The sequence below is a fragment of the Ranitomeya imitator genome, chromosome 5 (assembly GCF_032444005.1).
Source record: "Ranitomeya imitator isolate aRanImi1 chromosome 5, aRanImi1.pri, whole genome shotgun sequence".
NCBI classification, from domain to species: domain Eukaryota; kingdom Metazoa; phylum Chordata; class Amphibia; order Anura; family Dendrobatidae; genus Ranitomeya; species Ranitomeya imitator.
Window position 1 is genome coordinate 568,290,328 of NC_091286.1, and position 12,850 is coordinate 568,303,177.

Here is a 12,850-nt window from a genome sequence, read left to right on the forward strand (position 1 = left end):
GGACTGGGGCAAAAAAGCAGCCCTGTCACACAAACCCCACCAGCCCACATACTATGACACTCCCCACCCCCGATCAGTGAATTTTGCTATACTTTGTCATGCCCCTCTATACTTTTCTTAAAGGAGCTTCCTGAAGAGCCACATGTGAATGACACCACAGTGCGTTTGATCGACTGCAGCTCCATTTACATGGTGCCCTTTAGTGCTTCGGTTCTCGAGATCAAGGGAAGGCCAGAAAATAGGCTCTAAAGTGAAATTACCAACATTACTTTTGATGTATTAAAGGGAATCTGTCACCGCCAGGACGTATATGACCTATTTAATATGGGAATACAGGTGATAGAAATGTTACACTAGTCCTGCCTGTATGCCTCATATTAACGGTCTTGTTGCTGAAGAAATGTTATATTCTGTCTTTATGCTAATGATTTCTTCCAGGCTCCAGGGAGTGCTGTACTTCGAAGAAATCCCTGTCTTCATTGTAATATTAGCCCTTCCCATACACATCAGCTATGGCCCCAGAATCCCACACCTGCGCGCTTCACTCCCTCAGAAATACATACCTCATCCTCCCTTCTAAGGGCACTGCATTCAGGAAGAGATATGTATTTTTGAGGGAGTGCAAGGCGCATGTGTGGGATTCCGGGGCCGTAACTGACACTGATGGGAGGGGTGTAATACTGTAATGAGGAGAGGAGGCAGGGATTTCAAGGAAGATATGTTTAGCATAAAGACAGAATATAAGATTTCTCAACAACAAGACCATAAATATGAGGCATACAGGTAGGACTAGTGTAACATTTCTATTACCTGTATGCGCATATTAATAGGTCATATAAGTCCCAAGGGGTTAACAGATTCCCTTTAAGGACGTCTGAGCCCTCCCTCAGTCTGGGAATACCCCGCAAGCTTTGTTGATCTGCCCACTTTGGGGTGGGAGTTACATAAACAATGTCCCTTTTAGGCCTAAGGCAGCCACACATTTACTGGAATTATTCTCGAAGACATGGGACAGTATGGGAATATTCAGAACAGTTGGCAAGGGCAAGTGTGTATAAATTTACCCAAGTAAGATTCCCTAGCAACCAGGCAACCCTCCACATGTACTTATGCTGGCTAACAGATGTAAATCAATCAGCTGCGGCAAGAAAAACGAAATCAACGAGCACTTGAAAAATACTTGGAGGACCCCCGAGCATGCTCGAGAAATCTCAAGTAACGAGTATATTCGCTCATCACTATTACTAATATTACCCTGGATGGTGGAAAGGAAGATTTTCTACACGACCAATATTTCTAATGATATCCGTGGGCTACGGGGGTAAGTGACGGAGTCAGCAACTTTGTGCTCCATCATAACTCTTAACAGTATGGGTGTCTTGAGAACGCCGATTCTGTTAACAACGTAGCAGACAAGGCAGCCCATGACCACACAGGCCCTTCTGGCATTTGCCAGATAGCCAGTCCGGCCCTGGGTGTAAATATAATAGATGCAGGGGTTGCAGACACTCCTGCACCCTGGAGCTTAGGTGGCCCTAAAAAAGTCTCTCTGTCCTATATGATAAGTCCAATATTAATAAAAAACCTATGACAGATGAGGGTCTGTTGGAGATCTTGCACTGAGGCTCACAAACTTTATATAAGTCTGGGATGCTTTACTTTCCTGTCACATCTTGTGGCTCCATCAGGGCAGAGACGTTTAAAGGGAACCTGTCACCCCCAAAATCGAAGGTGAGCTAAGCCTACCAGCATCATAGGCTTATATACAGCATTCTGGAATGCTGTAGATAAGCCCCCGATGTATCCTAAAAGATGAGAAAAAGAGGTTAAGATTATACTCACCCAGGGGCGGTCCCGATACGGTCCGATGGGTGTCGCGGTCCGGTCCGGCGCCTCCTATCTTCACCAGATGACGTCCTATTCTTGTCTTCACACTGTGGCTCCGGCGCTGGCGTACTTTGTCTACCCTGTTGAAGGCCTCTCTGATCTTTCCCAGCGCCTGCGCACTGCAGTACTTTGCTCTGCCCTCAACAGGGCAGACAAAGGACGCCTGCGCCGGAGCGTGAAGACAAGAAGAGGATGTCATCGTAAGAAGATGGGAGGCCCCGGACCGGACCGTGACGCCCATCGTACCGGGACCGCCCCTGGGTGAGTATAATCTAACCTCTTTTTCTCATCTTTTAGGATACATTGGGGGCTTATCTACAGCATTACAGAATGCTGTAGATAAGCACCTGATGCTGGTGGGCTTAGCTCACCTTCGATTTTGGGGTTGACAGGTTCCCTTTAAAGGGAACCTGTCACCCAGAAAATCGCGGGTGAGGTAAGCCCACCGGCATCAGGGGCTTATCTACAGCATCCTTTAATGCTGTAGATAAGCCCCCGATGTTACCTGAAAGAGGAGAAAAAGACGTTAGATTATACTCACCCAGGGGCGGTCCCGCTGCTGGTCCGGTCGGATGGGTGTCTCTGGTCCGCTGTGGCGCCTCCCATCTTCATTCCAAGACGTCCTCTTCTGATCTTCAGCCACGGCTCCGGCGCAGGCGTACTTTGTCTGCCCTATTGAGGGCAGAACAAAGTACTGCAGTGCGCAGGCGCCGGGCCTCTCTGACCTTTCCGGCGCCTGCGCACTGCAGTACTTTGTTCTGCCCTCAACAGGGCAGACAAAGTACGCCTGAGCCGGAGCCGTGGCTGAAGATCAGAAGAGGACGTCTTGGAATGAAGATGGAAGGCGCCGCAGCGGACCAGAGACACCCATCCGACCGGACCAGCAGCGGGACCAGCCCCTGGGTGAGTATAATCTAACGTCTTTTTCTCCTCTTTCAGGTAACATCGGGGGCTTATCTACAGCTTTACAGAATGCTGTAGATAAGCCCCTGATGCCGGTGGGCTTACCCCACCCGCGATTTTCGGGGGTGACAGGTTCCCTTTAAGTTCTGTAGGGAGACTGAAAGAAATACTGTACATGTGGAAAAAAAACTACAGCTGCCTTTATAAGTTCAGAATCAAAGCTTTTCTGTCCAAAAAAAAAAAAACATTAAAAATGCTTCTTCAAGTCTGCACCAAAAACAAATCAAATAAAAAGGAAATCACTGCAGAAACATAATAATCCAAGAAGATTGTTGTTGCTTATTATGGTGCAGATACATGCAGATAAAAGGCAGGAGAAAAACAACGCTGCATTTGTGCTACTTGTGAACACGGCCTAATATCTACATTTTAGGCCGGAGTCACACTAGCGAGTTTTACGGACGTATGAGCGCATTAAATACGTCCGTAAAACACGCATTCCACACGGCCCAATTATTCTCTATGCCCCTGCTCCTATCTGCCGTATTTTACTGATCCGTATTATACGGCTTTCTACGGCCGTAGAAAATCGCAGCATGCTGCGTTTGTCACCGTATTGCGCAAAAAAAATCGCCAATGCAAGTCTATAGGGGCCCGAAAAATACGGATTACATACGGACCAGCAGTGTGACTTGCGAGAAATACGCAGCGGTGTTAGCGAGAAAAGCCGGCAATTCAGTGCGGTGTACAGTAAAATCACACTGACAGCTTACAATAGAATAGGTGGAATAAATGTGTACACATAGAATAGGTATATATATATATATATATTTATATATATATATATGTCAGTGAGACACATATATGTATATATATTAATATTTCATCTAGCGCTAGATAGCTTAAAAGCCGGTAATTCAATTGTCGGCTTTTGCTATCTCCTTCCTAAACCCGACATGATTTGAGACATGGTTTACATACAGTAAACCATCTCATATCACCATTTTTTTGCATATTCCACACTACTATTGTTATTAGTGTGTATGTGCAAAATTTGGCCGTTCTAGCTATTAAATTAAAGGATTAAATGGCGGAAAAAATTGGTGTGGGCTCCCGAGCAATTTTCTCCGCCAGAGTAGTAAAGCCAGTGACTGAGGGCAGATATTAATAGCCTGGAGAGGGTCCATGGTTATTGGCCCCCCCGGCTAAAAACACCTGCCCCCAGCCACCCCAGAAAAGGCACATCTGGAAGATGCGCCTATTCTGGCACTTGGCCACTCTCTTCCCATTCCCGTGTAGTGGTGGGATATGGGGTAATGAAGGGTTAATGCCACCTTGCTATTGTAAGGTGACATTAAGCCAGATTAATAATGGAGAGGTGTCAATTCTGACACCTATCCATTATTAATCCAATTGTATGAAAGAGTTAAAAAAACACACACACATTTTTAAAAAGTCTTTTAATGAAATAAACACACCGTTTATTGTAATATTTTATTGTACGCTCAATCCACTGGCTGAAGACCCTCGCTCTGTGACAAAGAAAAAATAATAAACCAACAATATACATACCTTCCGTAGATCTGTAACGTCCCACGTTGTAAATCCATCTGAAGGGGTTCATTTTTTTTACAGCCAGGAGCTCTGCTACTGCAGCGCTGCTCGTGGCTGTAAACCCCAGCGAATGAATGGGAACTAGGTCAATGACCTGTAGTTACCTTCATTCGCGGTGAGGCGCCCTCTGCTGGTTGTCCTCATTTGAACTCGAAAAATACTCTCAAAAATATATCTATAGAGTACGAGGTACATACGGCTTAAATCATAAAGTAGACCTCAAAAAACATATAAAACCACTGTTTATTGTTAAAATCAAGGCGACGAACCCAACCCTAAGTGACAAATACACACAAACAAACCAAAAAGCACAAAAACACGTGCTATAAAACCTACTTGAACTAATGGGGATGGCTATATGCCCCTAGTAAGGTAACTAGATGCTCCCCTACCTATCTGCGGAGGTTGACACCCTAGGGGAACGTACTGGTGCCCCCGCTCAACGATGACTATCCCTAGGGGCCCTAGTGTGCCCTATACCACTAGATGGTCACCTCTACCCAGCAGCTAAAGGGTCCTCTAGTACTATACAGAGATCAACTGCACTAGGGAAAGCCTATACCCCAAAATGAACAAGAAAAATATGAATGATAGACACTAATGACGGTAGGTGAAATGCCAATATACATATAACAGATAGTACCGCAAAAATAGCTGGACTAAAAGCAGGTAGCTGCCAAAAATAGGGTATAATTGCTGCCAGACAGAACCAACTCGTTCATATTCACTGGAGCATCCTCAATAGGTATCCCTGATGTAACGCCAATTGCTATGTCATCTCAAAATATTAATATATACAAAAAACTGTCGGTACTCATCTGCCGGCATGTCAGCGCTGCCGCCATCTTAATAAAGAACGCCTCAACGCGTTTCGCCTGCCACGGCTCTTCAGGAGGCCAGATATGATGATAGGTAGTGTCACTTATGATGAACGATAGCATAAACGCCCAGGCTCACCTTCCCTCCTTATATAGCTGCCGTCAGTCATGCTTCCCCATGGTGCCGTCTTACCACTTCCTGTGGCGTGCCCCCAGATGAACTGCGCATGTCAAACTCTACCTGCGCACTCAGGGCACCAGCCGTTGCCCACTGCGCAGACATCCCGGCCCGGGTCCTGGATGGAGGAAAGTACGTCCATTTCTGCACATGTCCGTTACGACCTGCGCACTAAGGGCACTGCGCAGTCATCCTCCCGTGCGTCCTGGACAGGACAGAAAACCAAAACTGCTCCTGCGCATGTCGATAACACGTCACAGAGTGCCCCCACCTGACTGGACTCACACATCACCAGTCCCGCCCATCGACATAGCCGCACGCAGAGAGGTATACCGAAGACAGGAGGAGTCAGTGCTACAAATGTACGATCACAAAGCACAGCATCTATTTGAGTCAGGCGGAACCACCGCTTCTCAGAGCTACAAGGCAAAGTAGATTGCACCTAGATGTAGCTATTGTAGGATGCTAGACATATACGTACTCCTTTGCCCAGATGTAAACAAAAGTTTCATAGCTGTTTGGCCGTGCCTGGTAAGCAGTTTACCTCTACTTGTGTTATAGCTAAAACCGTACTTGCAAATAAATAAGATACAGCAATTAAGGGCACAATGTCCCAAGATGCATATCAACTCACCGCCTTGTGTCTGCCGCATTAAATGCATTTATTATATCTTATTATTTATTGTGTTTAGGTGTTCATGTCTGCTGCCCCTTTGGGTGTAATTTTTCACCCCGTAAGCCCGTAAGATGTATGCTGGTACTTTTCGTTAAATGCTGGCCCCATTTTTCATTTCTGTTTCATTTTAATTCATTTACTTTCAACTACAGTTGATATGCATCTTGGGACATTGTGCCCTTAATTGCTGTATCTTATTTATTTGCAAGTACGGTTTTAGCTATAACACAAGTAGAGGTAAACTGCTTACCAGGCACGGCCAAACAGCTATGAAACTTTTGTTTACATCTGGGCAAAGGAGTACGTATATGTCTAGCATCCTACAATAGCTACATCTAGGTGCAATCTACTTTGCCTTGTAGCTCTGAGAAGCGGTGGTTCCGCCTGACTCAAATAGATGCTGTGCTTTGTGATCGTACATTTGTAGCACTGACTCCTCCTGTCTTCGGCATACCTCTCTGCGTGCGGCTATGTCGATGGGCGGGACTGGTGATGTGTGAGTCCACTCAGGTGGGGGCACTCTGTGACGTGTTATCGACATGCGCAGGAGCGGTTTTGGTTTTCTGTCCTGTCCAGGATGCACGGGAGGACGACTGCGCAGTGCCCTTAGTGCGCAGGTCGTAACGGACATGTGCAGAAATGGACGTACTTTCCTCCATCCAGGACCCGGGCCGGGATGTCTGCGCAGTGGGCAACGGCTGGTGCCCTGAGTGCGCAGGTAGAGTTTGACATGCGCAGTTCATCTGGGGGCACGCCACAGGAAGTGGTAAGACGGCACCATGGGGAAGCATGACTGACGGCAGCTATATAAGGAGGGAAGGTGAGCCTGGGCGTTTATGCTATCGTTCATCATAAGTGACACTACCTATCATCATATCTGGCCTCCTGAAGAGCCGTGGCAGGCGAAACGCGTTGAGGCGTTCTTTATTAAGATGGCGGCAGCGCTGACATGCCGGCAGATGAGTACCGACAGTTTTTGTATATATTAATATTTTGAGATGACATAGCAATTGGCGTTACATCAGGGATACCTATTGAGGATGCTCCAGTGAATATGAACGAGTTGGTTCTGTCTGGCAGCAATTATACCCTATTTTTGGCAGCTACCTGCTTTTAGTCCAGCTATTTTTGCGGTACTATCTGTTATATGTACATTGGCATTTCACCTACCGTCATTAGTGTCTATCATTCATATTTTTCTTGTTCATTTTGGGGTATAGGCTTTCCCTAGTGCAGTTGATCTCTGTATAGTACTAGAGGACCCTTTAGCTGCTGGGTAGAGGTGACCATCTAGTGGTATAGGGCACACTAGGGCCCCTAGGGATAGTCATCGTTGAGCGGGGGCGCCAGTACGTTCCCCCTAGGGTGTCAACCTCCGCAGATAGGTAGGGGAGCATCTAGTTACCTTACTAGGGGCATATAGCCATCCCCATTAGTTCAAGTAGGTTTTATAGCACGTGTTTTTGTGCTTTTTGGTTTGTTTGTGTGTATTTGTCACTTAGGGTTGGGTTCGTCGCCTTGATTTTAACAATAAACAGTGGTTTTATATGTTTTTTGAGGTCTACTTTATGATTTAAGCCTCATTTGAACTCGAGCCTGAGAACTTTTCTGATTTTTTCCCACGCTCGAAGGACATCCAGCAGAGGGCGCCTCACCACGAATGAAGGTAACTACAGGTCATTGACCTAGTTTCCATTCATTCGCTGGGGTTTTACAGTCAGGAGCATAGCTGCATTATAGCAGAGCTCCTGGCTGTAAAAAAAATTAACCCCCTCAGATGGATTTACAACATGGGACGTTACAGATCTACGGAAGGTATGTATATTTTTGGTCTATAATTTTTTTCTTTGTCACAGAGCGAGGGTCTTCAGCCAGTGGATTGAGCGTACAATAAAATATTACAACAAACGGTGTGTTTATTTCATTAAAAGACTTTTTAATAATGTGTGTGTGTTTTTTTTAACTCTTTCATACAATTGGATTAATAATGGATAGGTGTCAGAATTGACGTCTCTCCATTATTAATTTGGCTTAATGTCACCTTACAATAGCAAGGTGGCATTAACCCTTCATTACCCCATATCCCACCGCTACACGGGAATGGGAAGAGAGTGGCCAAGTGCCAGAATAGACGCATCTTCCAGATGTGCCTTTTCTGGGTGGCTGGGGGCAGATGTTTTTAGCCAGGGGGGGGCAATAACCGTGGACCCTCTCCAGGCTATTACTATCTGCCCTCAGTCACTGGATTTACTACTCTGGCGGAGAAAATTGCGCGGGAGCCCACGCCATTTTTTTCCGCCATTTAACCCTTTAATTTAATAGCTAGAACGGCCAAAATTTGCACATACACACTACTAACAGTAGTGTGGAATATGCAAAAAAAAATGGTGATATGAGATGGTTTACTGTATGTAAACCATGTCTCATATCATGTCGGGTTTAGGAAGGAGATAGCAAAAGCCGGCAATTGAATTACCGGCTTTTAAGCTATCTAGCGCTGGATGAAATATTAATATATATACATATGTGTCTCACTGACATATATATATATATATATATATACCTATTCTATGTGTACACATTTATTCCACCTATTCTATTGTAAGCTGTCAGTGTGATTTTACTGTACACCGCACTGAATTGCCGGCTTTTCTCGCTAACACCGCTGCGTATTTCTCGCAAGTCACACTGCTGGTCCGTGTGTAATCCGTATTTTTCGGGCCCCCATAGACTTGCATTGGCGATTTTTTTGCGCAATACGGTGACAAACGCAGCATGCTGCGATTTTCTACGGCCGTAGAAAGCCGTATAATACAGATCAGTAAAATACGGCAGATAGGAGCAGGGGCATAGAGAATAATTGGGCCGTGTGTAATGCGTGTTTTACGGACGTATTTAATGCGCTCATACGTCCGTAAAACTCGCTAGTGTGACGCCGGCCTTAGTTGTGTTCCTCTTTTCAGATGGGCACAGAGACACAGTAGATTAAAGTCTTATGCCCATGTGAGGAGGATGGCTTTACAAAGAAGCAAAGTGGAGGACATGTTGGCTCTGGTACTTTGTGTCTCCATTGGAGGTGCTGTCTGTATCCCATATCTGGGCAGTCACTGACCTCCTGCATAAAGAAAGTGTGAACACGGCCTTAGAGCTACAGAAATAGGAAAATAATGTCATTGTCAGACCCACATGTAGGTTACAAATGTCTCCTGAATATCCCTATTATTAATTCAGTCTGTTCTCCTTTCCTCACAGCGGGCGCACACAGCAGCGCAGAATGTTATACTATTTTGTAGAGCATTTTTAAGGGAATTTGCGATGTTGGTTCCTGACAAAGCCTAGATGTGAAACCAGTCACGGGGGGACACATCTGTGCCACAACAGCGCCAGTTTTCGATATGAAACACTATTATTTCTGTGATAATGGTGGCCACAATCAGCGACACCCAACAGACGTAAGTGTAAGGCCGGCGTCACACTTGCGAGTTTTACGGATGTAAGAGCGCAGAAACTACGTCCGTAAAACTTGCATAACATACGGCACAATTATTCTCTATGCCCCTGCTCCTATCTGCCGTATTAAACTGATCAGTATTATACGGCTTTCTACGGCCGTAGAAAATCGCAGCATGCTGCGTTTGTCACCGTATTGCGCAAAAAAATTGCCAATGAAAGTCTATGGAAGCCAGAAAAATATGGATTACACACGGACCAGCAGTGTGACTTGCGAGAAATACGCAGCGGTGTTAGAGAGAAAAGCCGGTAATTCAGTGCGGTGTACAGTAAAATCACACTGACAGCTTACAGTAGAATAGGTAGAATAAATGTGTACACATAGAATAGGTATATATATATATATATATATATGTGTATGTCATTGAGACACATATATGTATGTATATTATTATTTCATCCAGCGCGATATAGCAGAAAGCCGGTAATTCAATTACCGGCTTTTGCTTTCTCCTTCCTAAACCCGACATGATATGAGACCTGGTTTACATACAGTAAACCATGTCATATCCCCCTTTTTTTTTGCATATTCCACACTACTGAGGAGGCTAATTTGCATATTCCAGGTGCCTTCTGGGAAAAGCGAAGTCTCCCTAAGCTAGAAGATCGTTGGGTACAGCCGGGACCAGCTGCTTGGAAAGCATCGCCAAACCAGGGATTCAAGCTTGAGGAGGCTAATTTGCATATTCCAGGTGCCTTCTGGGAATTTTTGCCTGTAGGATATTATTGCAAGAGAGCTTGGCTAAGTAGATTACACAAGAAGGAAAACACACAGCAAGTCAGCAGGATCTAGGAGCAACATGGCAGATGTGACAACCTACATGGTGAGCTGCAGCATGTGCTACATGTTCACAGATCGACCAGAAGAAGAATCAAATTTCACCTGTCAGAAGTGTAGACTAGTGGCCCTTTTAGAAGAAAAGGTGCGGGGTCTGGAAGAAAGAATAGCAACTTTGAAACTCATCAAAGAGAATGAAGACTTTCTAGACAGAACAGAAGCATCTCTACTGGTCACAGAAGGTGAAAAAAGTGTCAGAGAACCTCCAAAAGAAGATGAGTGGAAGCATGTGACCAAAAGAAGCAAGAAGACCATGGAGAAATCACCAACCACACAACTGAAGAACCGATATCAAATCTTTGTAGAGGATGGAGATGGCACACCTAAGGATGAAGCAATACCAGCAAGCAAAAAAGAAAAGGGCACACAGCAACAAGTGACAGCAAAAAGTACAGCCAAGAAGCAACGAAGAGTGGTGGTGGTGGGAGACTCACTACTGAGAGGCACAGAAGCAGCCATCTGCAGACCGGACATAACTGCAAGAGAAGTATGCTGCCTTCCAGGTGCGATGATCAAGGATGTGACCGATAGGATACCAAAGCTCTTCAGCTCCAAGGACGTCCACCCATTTCTTCTGATACATGTTGGCACCAATGACACGGCAAGGAAAGACCTACCGACAATCTGCAAAGACTTTGAAGAGTTGGGGAAGAAAGTAAAGGAACTGGATGCACAGGTAGTTTTTTCTTCTATCCTTCCAGTAGACGGGCATGGCACCAGGAGATGGAACAGGATCCTTGATGCAAAGAACTGGCTAAGACGATGGTGCAGACAACAAGGATTCGGATTCCTGGACCACGGTGTGAATTACTGGTACGATGGACTCCTCGCCAGAGATGGACTACACCTCAACAAACCTGGGAAACACACATTTGCCAGAAGACTCGCTACACTCATCAGGAGGGCGTTAAACTAGAAGAAGAGGGGACGGGAAGAAAAACATTAGACTTGAACAAAGAAGACCCAGGAAAACATACTCAGATGGGAGGTAAGAACATTTCTAAAGCAATCCACAGCGAGGAGATTGGAACAAAACAAAATCCTCTAAACTGCATGCTCGCAAACGCCAGAAGCCTGACAAACAAGATGGAAGAACTAGAAGCAGAAATATCTACAGGTAACTTTGACATAGTGGGAATAACCGAGACATGGTTAGATGAAAGCTATGACTGGGCAGTTAACTTACAGGGTTACAGTCTGTTTAGAAAGGATCGTAAAAATCGGAGAGGAGGAGGGGTTTGTCTCTATGTAAAGTCTTGTCTAAAGTCCACTTTAAGGGAGGATATTAGCGAAGGAAATGAGGATGTCGAATCCATATGGGTCGAAATTCATGGAGGGAAAAATGGTAACAAAATTCTCATTGGGGTCTGTTACAAACCCCCAAATATAACAGAAACCATGGAAAGTCTACTTCTAAAGCAGATAGATGAAGCTGCAACCCATAATGAGGTCCTGGTTATGGGGGACTTTAACTACCCGGATATTAACTGGGAAAGTGAAACCTGTGAAACCCATAAAGGCAACAGGTTTCTGCTAATAACCAAGAAAAATTATCTTTCACAATTGGTGCAGAATCCAACCAGAGGAGCAGCACTTTTAGACCTAATACTATCTAATAGACCTGACAGAATAACAAATCTGCAGGTGGTTGGGCATCTAGGAAATAGCGACCACAATATTGTACAGTTTCACCTGTCTTTCACTAGGGGGACTTGTCAGGGAGTCACAAAAACACTGAACTTTAGGAAGGCAAAGTTTGACCAGCTTAGAGATGCCCTTAATCTGGTAGACTGGGACAATATCCTCAGAAATAAGAATACAGATAATAAATGGGAAATGTTTAAGAACATCCTAAATAGGCAGTGTAAGCGGTTTATACCTTGTGGGAATAAAAGGACTAGAAATAGGAAAAACCCAATGTGGCTAAACAAAGAAGTAAGACAGGCAATTAACAGTAAAAAGAAAGCATTTGCACTACTAAAGCAGGATGGCACCATTGAAGCTTTAAAAAACTATAGGGAGAAAAATACTTTATCTAAAAAACTAATTAAAGCTGCCAAAAAGGAAACAGAGAAGCACATTGCTAAGGAGAGTAAAACTAATCCCAAACTGTTCTTCAACTATATCAATAGTAAAAGAATAAAAACTGAAAATGTAGGCCCCTTAAAAAATAGTGAGGAAAGAATGGTTGTAGATAACGAGGAAAAAGCTAACATATTAAACACCTTCTTCTCCACGGTATTCACGGTGGAAAATGAAATGCTAGGTGAAATCCCAAGAAACAATGAAAACCCTATATTAAGGGTCACCAATCTAACTCAAGAAGAGGTGCGAAATCGGCTAAATAAGATTAAAATAGATAAATCTCCGGGTCCGGATGGCATACACCTACGAGTACTAAGAGAACTAAGTAATGTAATAGATAA